Here is a 12,433-nt window from a genome sequence, read left to right as displayed (position 1 = left end):
GGTGCAGAGGTGCAATTTCTGCATCACTGCCCTTTCAGTGTATCCTTGCAGAAAGGTCTCACACCAGTTCAGTGCATTCCCCTGGACCCTGATGCATCCAGGAGCGGGGGTTCTTCAGCATTGGTCAGGCAATTGCATGTTTGAAGGGGGTGGAGGTGGGGGTGGGGAAAGAGTCTCTTCCTCTCCTGAATGAGGAGTTGGCTGTCTCAGTGAGGAGGGGCACCGCTTGCTCAGGACTCTTAAATAAGCCAGAAGGCAAATTCACAGGTCAAGTCTCTTTCAGTGGCCAGTACACTTACTGGTGTAAATGAGCAAAACTCCAGGAATGCTGGAGGGTTTCTGTAGGGTGGTGGAAGGGGCTTGGATCCACGTGGACTGAGGAGCCTTCCCTAATGCAGATGAACTTCTCAGCTCTCTGCCAAGGCAATATAACATGATCTAGAGCTGGCATTCAGGTCAGGGAAATGGTGGGATATTCTAGAACCTATGTCTCCACCCACATCCTGACTTGGTTTGGAACAGAGCTTGCTGGCATGTCTATGGAGAGGGTCTCCATCCTGGTGCTGGGATACCAGCTGGGCTCTACCCATGCCAGATTCCAAGAGGGAATCCCAGCCAGCACTGCTCCACAGAGGCTGCAATGCCATTCTAGAGCAAACTAGTTTTCATTTTCCTGTCTGCCAGGAGGCCAAGGCCCTGAGAAGGGAAGTGGAACCTGGTTTGCTGAGCGGGGGTACTGTGGAGGAGGGTTCTCATTTCTCTGAAGGCTGCCACTCTCCGGGTGGGAATTCTGAGCTTTCCCTTGTCTGAGTGACTTTAGTTTTGTACACTTGCAATTGCTGAAGGGGTCCGAAGAACAAACTGTCACAAGCTGCCATTTGGGGGGCCTGTGCAATACTGGCTGGAGGTTCTTCCTGACCTGCAGCTGCAGACTTTCTTTGGAGTCTGACAAGTTTCTGATCCAAAACAGCATCTCTGCTGTCCTTTGCTTTGGTTTAGCTCAGCTAGGGTAGGGGAGCTCCCTGGAGTGGAGACTGAAGGGCAGGATTCTCTGCAGTCTCCTACAAATGCGCAGATAAAGGCCTTGTCATGTCCTCACAGGCACACCAGCTGCACAGGACTCACAAGTCCCCTTGGGGTAGTAACAGCAGGTCCTGACCCACAGTCACTGAGTCCTCATGATGTTTGCCCAGGTACATCCCACTTGTGCACATCGGTTTGGAACATTTTGGCCAGCAGTCTCTTCTGGGCTGTCCATGTGCCTACCTGTCCTCACACACCTGCTGCAGGAGACAAAGGGAAAGAAGCTCTAAGCACCAGTGACCACTCTATTTGCTCACATATGCAAAAGCCAAGAGAGAAAGAGCTGAACTCTGAAGGAGCAGAAGAGGAAGGCAATATGTAGGATCCAAACATCTCAGAAAGCCATCATTAGTGTAGGTAAGTTACCACTCACTTTTTGGCACATACTGTCTATGTTAACTCCACTCCTGGTGCTTAGCTAGCAGTTCCCAGACCAGGAGGAGGAGGAGGGGCCAAAGAGTCCTAGCCAAAGAGAGACTGTAGAACAGCTGCCCTGAATTGTGGTCTCACCTAGAGGCCACATCCAGAGAGTAGTGCTGGGTGAAGGTGTGGACTGAGCTCCATGTTGCAGCTCTGCAGATTTCAGTCAGAGGAACACCGCTGGGCACATCAGTGAAGCTGCTTTGGCCCTAGTAGAGGGGGTCCTGGTCCCTGGGGAAGGGACCGGCATGCCAGTTCATAACAGAATTGGACACATTTATGATTGCCGGCTAGTATTCATGCTGCCAGGGGCAGGGAGCTGGGGTCAGGGTGAAGGATCTGCAAGATACTGGGCCAGGATACTGAGGAGTGGAACAGGAGACTGTACAGACAGCTATAACAGGTCTGTGAACCAGAACAGCCTCACCCCAGAAGGGACTGCACAACACTATGGCTGTGTCTTGTCTGCCCTTCTTGAGACCTCTGGGGATGACAGGTGTCTGGACCCTGTCTTGGGAGAGGCAAGTGTCACAGAGCACATCACTTACTACCAGACTGGTGCCGCCTCCTGGTCATTCTGGGGAGTGGCTCAAGGCTGACACTACTGAACCTTATCACACCTTCTCCGCAGTCTGCCTGCATCCCCCTCACAGCGTCAGGAACTGCAGTGTCCTCATCGCGGCTCAGCCCTCCAGCCACTGGCCGTGTTTAACTCGTAGTCCTGATGCTTCCCCAGCAGCGTTCCCTCTAATTTTTCCCACCCACGTGCAGAATGAATTTTGTTATGTGCACCAATATGGAAGAGATGTAGCAGGGGAGGGGCGAAGGGGTTTGGAGTGTGGGAGAGGGTTGGGGGTGCCAGGGGGGTGAGAGGTCTGCTCTGGGGTGGGGCTAGGGATGAGGGGCTCAGAGATGGGGCAGAAGGTTGGGGTGCAGGGGGGTGAGGGCTCCAGCTGGCAGTGCAGGCTCTGGGGTGGGGCCAGGGATGAGGGATTTGGGGTACAGACTGCCCTTGGGCTACAACAGAGAGAGAGGACTCCCCCTGGGCTGTGGGGGAGGGGTACCTCTCCCCACCATGGCAGCTCTAGGGTCAGGGCCGTGGGGAGGGGTACCTCTCCCTGCCACAGCCCTGAGTGCCTGCACAGCACTTAATAGGCTGCTGAGCAGCCACATAGCTTAGAGGGAATTTAGTTCCCCAGTGACAACTGTAGTCAATTATCCTGCCACTTCCCCCATGGCAAATGGCGGGCGGGAGGGGAACCCAGGCCCACCTCCTACTTTGGGTCCCAGCCCAGGGACACACTGAACAGCAGTCACTTACTGTGCCCCTTTGCCTCTACTATCACTGCATTTCCCTGGGCCACTTGCCCATGCCTGCAGCCCTTCTAGAGCTCCTTCTCTTTTCCCCAAGCTCCTATCTACACTGCTATGTCCAAGGTGCAACAGGGTTACTACCTTCTCCAGACACAGTACTCCCTCCTCAAGTTCCAGACAGCTATTGACACTGCTCTGCCTTGAGGCTCTTCTTATGTGGGCCTACTGGGCCCGATTGGCTGCTCTTCCCAGCCCCTCTCCTATTGGCTGCTTTTAACCCCTTCTCTGCCAGTGTACAGTGGATGCCCCATCATGGTAAATTCTTGTCTGGACTCAAGGATGGGCACTATGACCCCAAGAGTTCTGGAAAGAACCAGGGTGGATTTCTTGTCATTGATGTGCAGGCCTAGAGTCTGAAACAGCTCAGGGTGATTAAAGCTGATTAGGCATCCAGAAGGGATCTCCCATGACAAAATCAGTCCTCTGGGAATAGTTAGCTGTGCACCCCCAGAAGTCTGAAGCAAGCTGCCACCACTGCCAGGCAGTGCTAGAGGCTCTGAAGACATAATGGAAACCAAAGGGCCATGCTCTGTGTTGGCACTGTTGGCGTAGGCACTTTGTAGGAGCTGGATGAGAGCCTATGTGAAAACAGGATCCCAGTGTCATGGCCCCACATCTCAAAACCTGGGGGTCCACAGGGATTGATGTTTGCTAGCACCACCCTGCTCCCACCAACCAGCTTGCTGCTAACTGACTGAGGGGGGAGACATGAAACCTGAAGCTACCTCAGGGAAGTCTTTCCTGTGCCCTAATTGGAGGAACACTGGGACTGCTGATTGGTCAGGGCTTCCTATTTAAAACCAAAGAGCAGCACAGAAAGTTATCTGCACAACTGAACTCTCCTTGGCTTCTCTCTTGGGACCTGGCTCCTGTTTTGTTCCTGGTCCTTGCCTCTGGACTCTGACCCTTGGCTTGACTCTCTGACTTCAGCTCCAACCACTAGACTTGGCTGCTTATGTTCTGGCCTGGAGGCCAACAGCTGGACCCAATCACGGAGGCTAGGAAAGGGATGATGGAGGGGCATCACTGTCCTGAATTACAGGCATTGGATGGGTCTGTGTAGAAACCTCAAGTCCATTAAGGGCACAGCCCTCCTTCCCTTTGGGATGAGGAAACAACATGAACCCTTGCCCCTAGATTCCTGCATTACCTCTTTGATGTCTCTTGGCTGGAGGACGGCGGCTACCTCTGCCCTCAGCAGTGTCTCATGAGAAGGGCTGCTGCAGAGGGATGTGGAAGGTGGATGGGAGAGGGCAGGATCATAGGCCTCTGTAGTCATGGGGGGGGGAGGGGGAGTTGCTGGGTGGTGCTGGGGAGGGTCCCTGGCTCAGCTCTGAGATATCCGCAGACAGTAAGGCAGATCCCATGGTAGAATTAACTTTCTCCTGAGTGTCGCAGGGACTTTAGCAGGTACTGATCCCATGGCACCAGACAGGGCCTGGCACTTGATGACAGGAAGTGGGGCACCTCAGCCATGCTAGGAACACTGCCACAGGCAGCTCTGGAGGCCATCAGCCTCCCATCCTGGGGCTGTGACATTGGAGCCCTTGCTAAGGGCTTGGGCCTGTGATGTTGAAGCCTCACTTCAGTAACGGGCAAATTGGTTAAAACTATCGTAAAGAACAGAATTGTCAGACAGATAGATAGATGAACATAATTTGTTGGGAAATAGTCAACATGGTTATTGTAAAGGGAAATCATGCCTCACCAATCTACTAGAATTCTTTGAGGGGGTCAACAAGCATGCGGACAAAGGAGATCCAGTGGATATAGTGTTTTTAGATTTTCGGAAAGCCTTTGACAAGGTCCATCACCAAAGGCCTTTAAGAAAATAAACAGTCATGGGATAAGAGAGGTTTTCTCATGGATTGGTAACTGGTTAAAAGATAGGAAACAAAGGGTGGGAATGAATGATCAGTTTTCACAATGGAGAAAGGGAAATAGTGGTGTCCCCCAGGGATCTGTACTGGGCCCAGTCCTATTTAACATATTCATAAATGATCTGGAAAAAGGGGTAAACAGGGAGGTGGCAAAAGTTGCAGATGATACAAAACTACTCAAGATAGTTAAGTCCCAGGCCGACTGCGAAGAGCTACAAAGGGATCTCACAAAACTGGGTGACTGGGCAACAAAATGGCAGATGAAATTTAATGTTGATAAATGCAAAGTAATGCACATTGGAAAACATAATCCTAACTTATACAATGATGGGGTCTAAATTAGCTGTTACCACTCAAGAAAGAGATCTTGGAGTCATTGTGGATAGTTCTGTGAAATCATCCACGCAATGTGCAGCGGCAGTCAAAAAAGCAAACAGAATGTTGGGAATCATCAAGAAAGGGATAGATAATAAGACAGAAAATATCAGATTGTCTCTATATAAATCCATGGTACGCCCACACCTTGAATACTGCACGCAGATGTGGTCTCCCCATCTCAAAAAGGATATATTGGAATTGGAAAAGGTTCAGAAAAGGGCAACAAAAATTATTAGGGATATGGAACGGCTTCTGTATGAGGAGAGATTAATAAGACTGGGACTTTTCAGCTTGGAAAAGAGGTGACTAAGGGGGGATATGATAGAGGTCTATAAAATCATGAGTGGTATAGAGAGAGTAAATAAGTGTTATTTACTCCTCATAATACAAGAACAAGGGGCCACCAAATGAAATTAATAGGTAGCAGGTTTAAAACAAACACAAGAAAGTATTTTTTCATGCAACACACTGTCAACCTCTGGAACTCCTTGCCAGAGGGTGTTGTGAAGGCCAATACTATAACGGGGTTCAAAAGGGAGCTCGATAAATTCATGGAAGATAGGTCCATCAATGGCTATTAGCCAGGATGGGCAGGAATGGTGTCCCTAGCCTCTGTTTGCCAGAAGCTGAGCTGGGATTGGGTGACAGGGCATGGATCATTTGATGATAACCTGTCTGTTCATTCCCTTTGCGGCACCTGCCATTGGCCACTGTCAGAGGACAGGATACTGGTCTGACCCAGTATGGCCGTTCTTATGTTACATTCTTATGCCAAAGGCAACCACACTGAGGTGGTGAGCATTAGTGCATCCAGAAGCTCCTGAACAGGGGTGGCTACTGCCCTGCTGGGGCCTCAGCAGCAAGGGGAGGTGTGGGCCTCATGGCTCCTTTCTATTCTTCCTGCCTGGCTCTGAGGGGAAAGCTGGTGCCAGGGGTTGTGCTGGGAGCAAGGTTCCTGCTGGTTGTGGGAAGTCAGCACTGAGGGGGTGCAGTCAGCAATGAGGCTGCAGCGCTAGGTCCCCGGGACATTGATCAGCCTTCAGATAGTGTCAGGCTTCCTGCCTGCAGGAGACCAGAGGCTCAGCATGTGGGCTGGAGCCCTGTCTCTCCAGCACACAAAGGGACTGGTGCACTCCAGCTGAGGGGGAGTCTTGCTTGGGGGCCTCCTTGTGCCCTGAGTCCAACAACCCATTGCTGATTGCCTGCTAGCGTGTGCTAGAGATGACTCAGCAGACGTAGCAGCTCTGTGGGATATGGCCTGTTCCCAAGCAGAAGAGGCATCTGGAGCATCTGTTGGTAGCCAGTGTGAGGCCCTCATATGCAGAGCAGGGCTTGGCGCCTGAGGTCCTGTGCTCAGCCAGGAGGTGAAAAAGAGGATCCTCAGCACCCTGCAGTTGGTACATGGCTAAAGTGAGTGTGCATTGCCAAGAGGGCAGACCAGCTGCCAAGCGGTGTGGTATGCTTGGTAAACAAGCCAGAAGTACTTCCGACAGAAGGGTCTGTTCCTGGAAGGGGGCAGGCAACACTGGATTCTTACTCGCTGGGGTTGCTCCCCCACAGACACTGCTGGCCGGAAGGTCTTGTATGAGGTGCACACCCCATCAGTGGGGTTCACATACATAACGTTCAGAGAAGAAGCTCTTATTTTCCTGGCAGGGAATACTGGGGCCGGGATACCAGGGCTCTCACCTCCCCAGTCTTAACAATTGCTCTGGAATTGTTGCCTCTCTGGACACACCCCCAGACTCGGGTTAGTGTCTCCTTCAAAGGCTGAGTCTTTACAGACAGCCCAGCTAAGGCAGGTGTGTCAGTGGCAGAAAGAGGGCCTAAGATGAAGGGGTGAGGCTGCTGTGAGGAAAGCCTGTTCTGGGCTGGGCCGGGCCAGACTCAGGGGATAGAGGGGCGTGTTGCATGTTGTGGGGAGGCTGCTCAGGAAACCTTGGTTTACAAAAGAGCCAGAAAAGCTTCAGAGGAGGTGAGCAGCCTGATGGTGGGAGAAGGGCCGTGCTGTGGTGGCAGAGGACACCTGGAGCTCACTGAGCCAGAGAAATGTTACCATGGGAATTGGGGAGAGATGATCACTCTAAATCTGGGATGGGGCGTTGTGTCAGGGAGGCAGGCAGGCTGGTTGCACAGGTAAAGCCAGGAGCCAATGGGCCTCCCTTAATCATGGGCAAATGCAGCTGGTGAACTAGGGGAAGCGTTTGAAGGGTGCAGCCAGTGGGCCATGGAGCTGCTTGCCAGGGCCAGTCCAGCCAATGCCACCAACCCTCCAGCCCCCTGAACTCCACCAAAGCTAGCATGAAGCTTATTGCTAATGGTGCTGTGCTACACGCAGTGCCATGTGTCACCACACAGCTCTGTGGTGACAAGCTGAGCAGTCAGACCCTTCCCCCACCAAAGTATGCACCTGATCAGGACACATGCCCCAGCACCTCGTCCCTGCATAGTGCTTGGGGGGGCGGGGGAGGGGGCAGGTAATCGCAGCAGGGTTCCTCCCCTGCCAATTTCCCAGGGCAGGGAATTAATGTACCCTCTGTTAGAAAGATGGGGGTTGCTGAGCGGGAGCAGAGCAGGCTCTTCCCAGCCCAGTCCTGTTTCCAACAGTGGCTAGGGCCAGTTGCTTGTGAGGAAGGTGCAAAATGCCCTGATGCGAGTGGTTATAGGATAATCTGCCCCCTGGGACGTTTCTTCCTGACCCCCTCAGCTAGCCACCAGCTTGTGCTGTAAAGTAGGAGCGTTCCCACCCCCTGGTGCCAGAAGGCAGTGTGGTCCAGTGGGATGGGCATCGGGTTTGCAGTCAGGACTCCTGAGTTCTGTTTGTGGTTCTGCCGGTGACCTGCTGTGTGACCTTGGTCAAGTTTCCCCTCTGCCTAGTCTGTAGATGGTGAGCTCTTGTGATTGCCCCTGTAGTCGCTGGCACAACAGGGCTCTGATCTCGGCTGGGGCAGGGGCAGTCTCTCCCTGTGTCTGGGCCATGCTTGGCAGAACAGGACTCTGATCTCGGCTGGGGTGGGCGCTGCCCAGGTCTCTGTAGCACCTGGCACAATAGAGCCCCGAGGCGCTGGTCTAATGGGAACAAGGTTTGGTTCTGGGGAGTGCAGTGGTGGCTGCTTGCCCTCCCGGTGTAGTACGTGCGACACTCCTCACACAGCCTGTGCCTACCGCTAAGGGCAGGAGCTGGGCAAGGAGGAGGCATCAGAGCCAGGCAGGCCTGCCGCGGAGAGCTGAGCGAGGAGGAAGGGAGCCAGCGGCCCACTGCAGGGGCAGCAGCCTCTGGCTCCAGGCGAGCGAGGCTTTGCAGGGCTGGGGCCAGCTAAGGGACGTACCAGGAAGAGCAGAAAGTGAGAGACCAGCCCACGAAGCTCCGCCGGCGCAGCCCAGCAGGCACCGAGCGCAGCAGCAGCCGCGCGGGGCTCGGAAGGAAGGGGCGGGGAAGCAGAGAGGAAGGCGGGGCTGCGTGTGTGTGTGTGAGAGAGAGAGAGAGAGAGGCACGCGGGGTGGGGGTGGGTTTGCGGTGTGTGTGTGGGTGCGCTGCGGAAGCTGTGTGTGTGTTGCTCTGTGGGGTGTCTGTCAGAGAGGCACGCTGCGTGTGGGGGGGGGAGAGAGGGGCGCTGGGGGAAGAGGGGCGCTCTGTGTGTGTGTGTGAGAGAGAGAGGCACACGGGGTGGGGGTGGGTTTGCGCTGTGTGTGTGAGAGAGAGAGGCACGCTGTGTGGGGGTGTGTGCTGTGGATGCTGTGTGTGTGTTGCTCTGTGGGGTGTCTGTCAGAGAGGCACGCTGCGTGTGTATGTGGGGGGAGAAGAGGTGCGCTGTGTGTGTGTGTGAGAGAGAGAGAGGCACGCGGGGTGGGGTTGGGTTTGCGGTGTGTGTGTGGGTGCGCTGCGGAAGCTGTGTGTGTGTTGCTCTGTGGGGTGTCTGTCAGAGAGGCACGCTGCGTGTGGGGGGGGAGAGAGGGGCGCTGGGGGAAGAGGGGCGCTCTGTGTGTGTGTGTGAGAGAGAGAGGCACACGGGGTGGGGGTGGGTTTGCGCTGTGTGTGTGAGAGAGAGAGGCACGCTGTGTGGGGGGGTGTGCTGTGGATGCTGTGTGTGTGTTGCTCTGTGGGGTGTCTGTCAGAGAGGCACGCTGCGTGTGTATGTGGGGGGAGAAGAGGTGCGCTGTGTGTGTGTGTGAGAGAGAGAGAGGCACGCGGGGTGGGGTTGGGTTTGCGGTGTGTGTGTGGGTGCGCTGCGGAAGCTGTGTGTGTGTTGCTCTGTGGGGTGTCTGTCAGAGAGGCACGCTGCGTGTGGGGGGGGGAGAGAGGGGCGCTGGGGGAAGAGGGGCGCTCTGTGTGTGTGTGTGAGAGAGAGAGGCACACAGGGTGGGGGTGGGTTTGCGCTGTGTGTGTGAGAGAGAGAGGCACGCTGTGTGGGGGGGTGTGCTGTGGATGCTGTGTGTGTGTTGCTCTGTGGGGTGTCTGTCAGAGAGGCACGCTGCGTGTGTATGTGGGGGGAGAAGAGGTGCGCTGTGTGTGTGTGTGAGAGAGAGAGAGGCACGCGGGGTGGGGTTGGGTTTGCGCTGGGTGTGTGAGAGAGAGAGAGGCACGCTGTGTGTGGGGAGGTGCGCTGCGGAAGCTGTGTGTGTAGGTCTGCAGGGTGTCCATCAGAGCCACGCTGTGTGTGTGTGGGGGGGGGGAAGGCACACTGTGTGTGTGTGAGACAGAGAGAGGCGCTCTGTGTGTGTGTGGTGCTCTGGGGGGTGTCTGTGTCAGAGAGGCACACTGTGTGTTGGTGAGTGTGGGTGTGTAGTGGGGGGTCTGAAATGGCTGTAGACCCCACTGTGGAGGGTGCAGCACTTGCCTGTGCTAGAGGAGGCAGCAGAACGAGTGGACAATAGCCCGGCAGGGCACCGAGGAGGGGTCCCTGGCATGAGCAGGGCAGACCCACCCTGGGAGAGGGGTATAGTGGCGTCTGGGAGGTCAGGTCACCTTGCTGCATGGCACTGGATAAAATGACCTTCCCTCCTAGCCCCACCCTTAAAGTTGCAGCTAAGCCTTCGACTTCAGCAGCGCAGGGGTAAGAGCTAGCATGTGAAGGGCCCCACTTGTGCATGGCAGTGGGCTAGCACTCTGCACCAGACAAGGCATGCAGCCAGTGTGCAGGGATGGCCAGGGCCTGGTTCCTACTGCAGCGGATGGGCTGAGGGGTGCAGGCAGGGAGCACACACTGCAAAGCCCCCAGGACAAGGCTATCAGCAGAGTCTGCCTTCAATGCCCCCTGAGGAGGCTGTGCCGAGGGCCCCTGGCTGCATGGTGGCAGCGCTCTCCCTGTCTGCTGCCCTGAAGCTGGGCCTGAGGGTGCTACCAGTGGTATCTCATCCTGTGGCTGAGCACAGGCAAGGGGCAGGTGGGATCAGCCTGAGGTGTCTCTTGAGACACTGTCTGGAAGAAGGCTCCAGGCAGTGCAGACCTTGGCACGGTATCTGCAGAGCTGGGCTCTGATTGCCCTAAGGTGGCTGTTCCTCCGGTACATTTGTACTAACAAGCGAAGCCAGGCAAAAGAGATGAGTGCTGCTGCTAGAGGTGCCCTTCTCCAACACCCCAGCCCCTGTGCTACACCCCACACTCGGGATGGTTTAGCTTCCCTATCCCACAGCATTACCACAATGGGCCATATTCCACAGACAGATGCTTGCACAACTCCCTTTTGGCTTCAGGAAACGAGCTTGGGCTGAAAGCTGGGCAATCAAGGGCTCTAAGCTTGCATCCTCCACACTGATGGCTGTTCATATTTCCATGCATTTCCCAACCCCTACGCTCAAGCAAGGGCTCCTAGTGACCCTATCCTTAAGAACCATGACTACCCCCCTGCGCTGCATGTGGGGGGCAAAGTGTAACACGCATGCAACCCAGGACTGCCTCCCCCCAACTGCTGCTGAGCACCACCACTTCCCCTGCCATTCCAATACTTTTTAAACAGAGGGATGCTCCCAGTGGTTTGATGCTGTAGAGCCAGATTTCCTCTGCCAGCAGCAGAGAGGAACAGGGTAAGAAACTTTCTCCACAGCTGCCCATGTGGCATGCATGACTGGCCCAGCCCGGCCCAGCCCCCCTCAGAGCCAGCTCCCCCTCCCAGCCAGGACATATGGGTCCAAGGCCTTTGGAAGGTTGCTCTGATCAATATTTTCCCAACAGCAGCACCAAGAGAGTCACTGGGTGCCCACCACCCCTGCTGGGGAAGAGCCACAAGGCAAGGACGGGGAGAGCACAAGGGACCACACCCAGTCAAGGAGGCCAGAGAGGAGCATCCTTCTGGCCCCTGGGGAGGGGAGGATCCCATGGAGTGCACTTGGCCTGCTCCTCACACCAAGGGTCTCGCCTCATGTTGAAAAGGTTTGCTAGAAACAAAGGCTACCCAGTCATGGGGGACAGTGGGGCACGAGGCTCTGACCCCACAGGACTGTGCTGCCCCAGCCAGTGGCCATGGTGAAGGCAGGGGCACATGACTTACGCAGATAGGCTGAGGGAACTGGGGTTCTTTATTTGGCAGAAGAGAAGAGTGAAGGGGGATTTGATAGCAGCCTTCAACTACCTGAAGGGGGGTTCCAAAGAGGATGGAGCTCAGCTGTTCTCAGTGGTGGCAGATGACAAAACAAGCAGCAATGGTCTCAAGTTGCAGTGGGGGAGGTTGAGGTTCAATATTAGGAAACACCTTTTCACTAGGGTGGTGAAGCACTGGAATGGGATACGCAGAGAGATGGTGGAATCTCCATCCTTAGAGGTTTTTAAGGCCCGACTTGACAAAGCCCTGGCTGGGATGATTTAGTTGGTGTTGGTCCTGCTTTGAGCAGGGTGTTGGACTAGATGACCTTCTCAGGTCTCTTCCAACCCTAATCTTCTATGATTCTATGAAGCTATTTTAGCTCACAGAATACTTATGTGTGGAGAAAAGCCCAGAGCTCTGATGGAGAAGAAGGGATGGGGGGGTGTGAACGCTGCCTGCTCTGCACTTCTCCCACTCCAGTCCCCCAGCAAGGAATGCAGGACAGCTGCCTCCCAAGTCCCTGCGCACTGGCTGTTTAGGGGCAAGCCAGGGCACATGCAGTGCTGTGATAAGAAAGAATGGGGTGGGACAGTGCAAGGCTGAGCAGGAGCTGCAAGCATGGCAGGTTAGAGCAGGGAGACTGGGCTGCATAGAGGGGAGGTCTGCGCTCCCTCCCCCCGATTCACACAATCTAAGGCCAGAAAGGACCAGTGTGATCATCCAGAGAACTGCCCCCAGATAATTCCCAGAACAGATCTGTTAGAAACACAGCTAGTC

The sequence above is a fragment of the Lepidochelys olivacea genome (genome assembly GCF_965140295.1).
Source record: "Lepidochelys olivacea isolate rLepOli2 genome assembly, chromosome: 9".
Taxonomy (NCBI): Eukaryota; Metazoa; Chordata; order Testudines; family Cheloniidae; genus Lepidochelys; species Lepidochelys olivacea.
The sequence above is the reverse complement of the archived record's forward strand: the minus strand, read 5'-3'. Positions refer to the sequence as shown.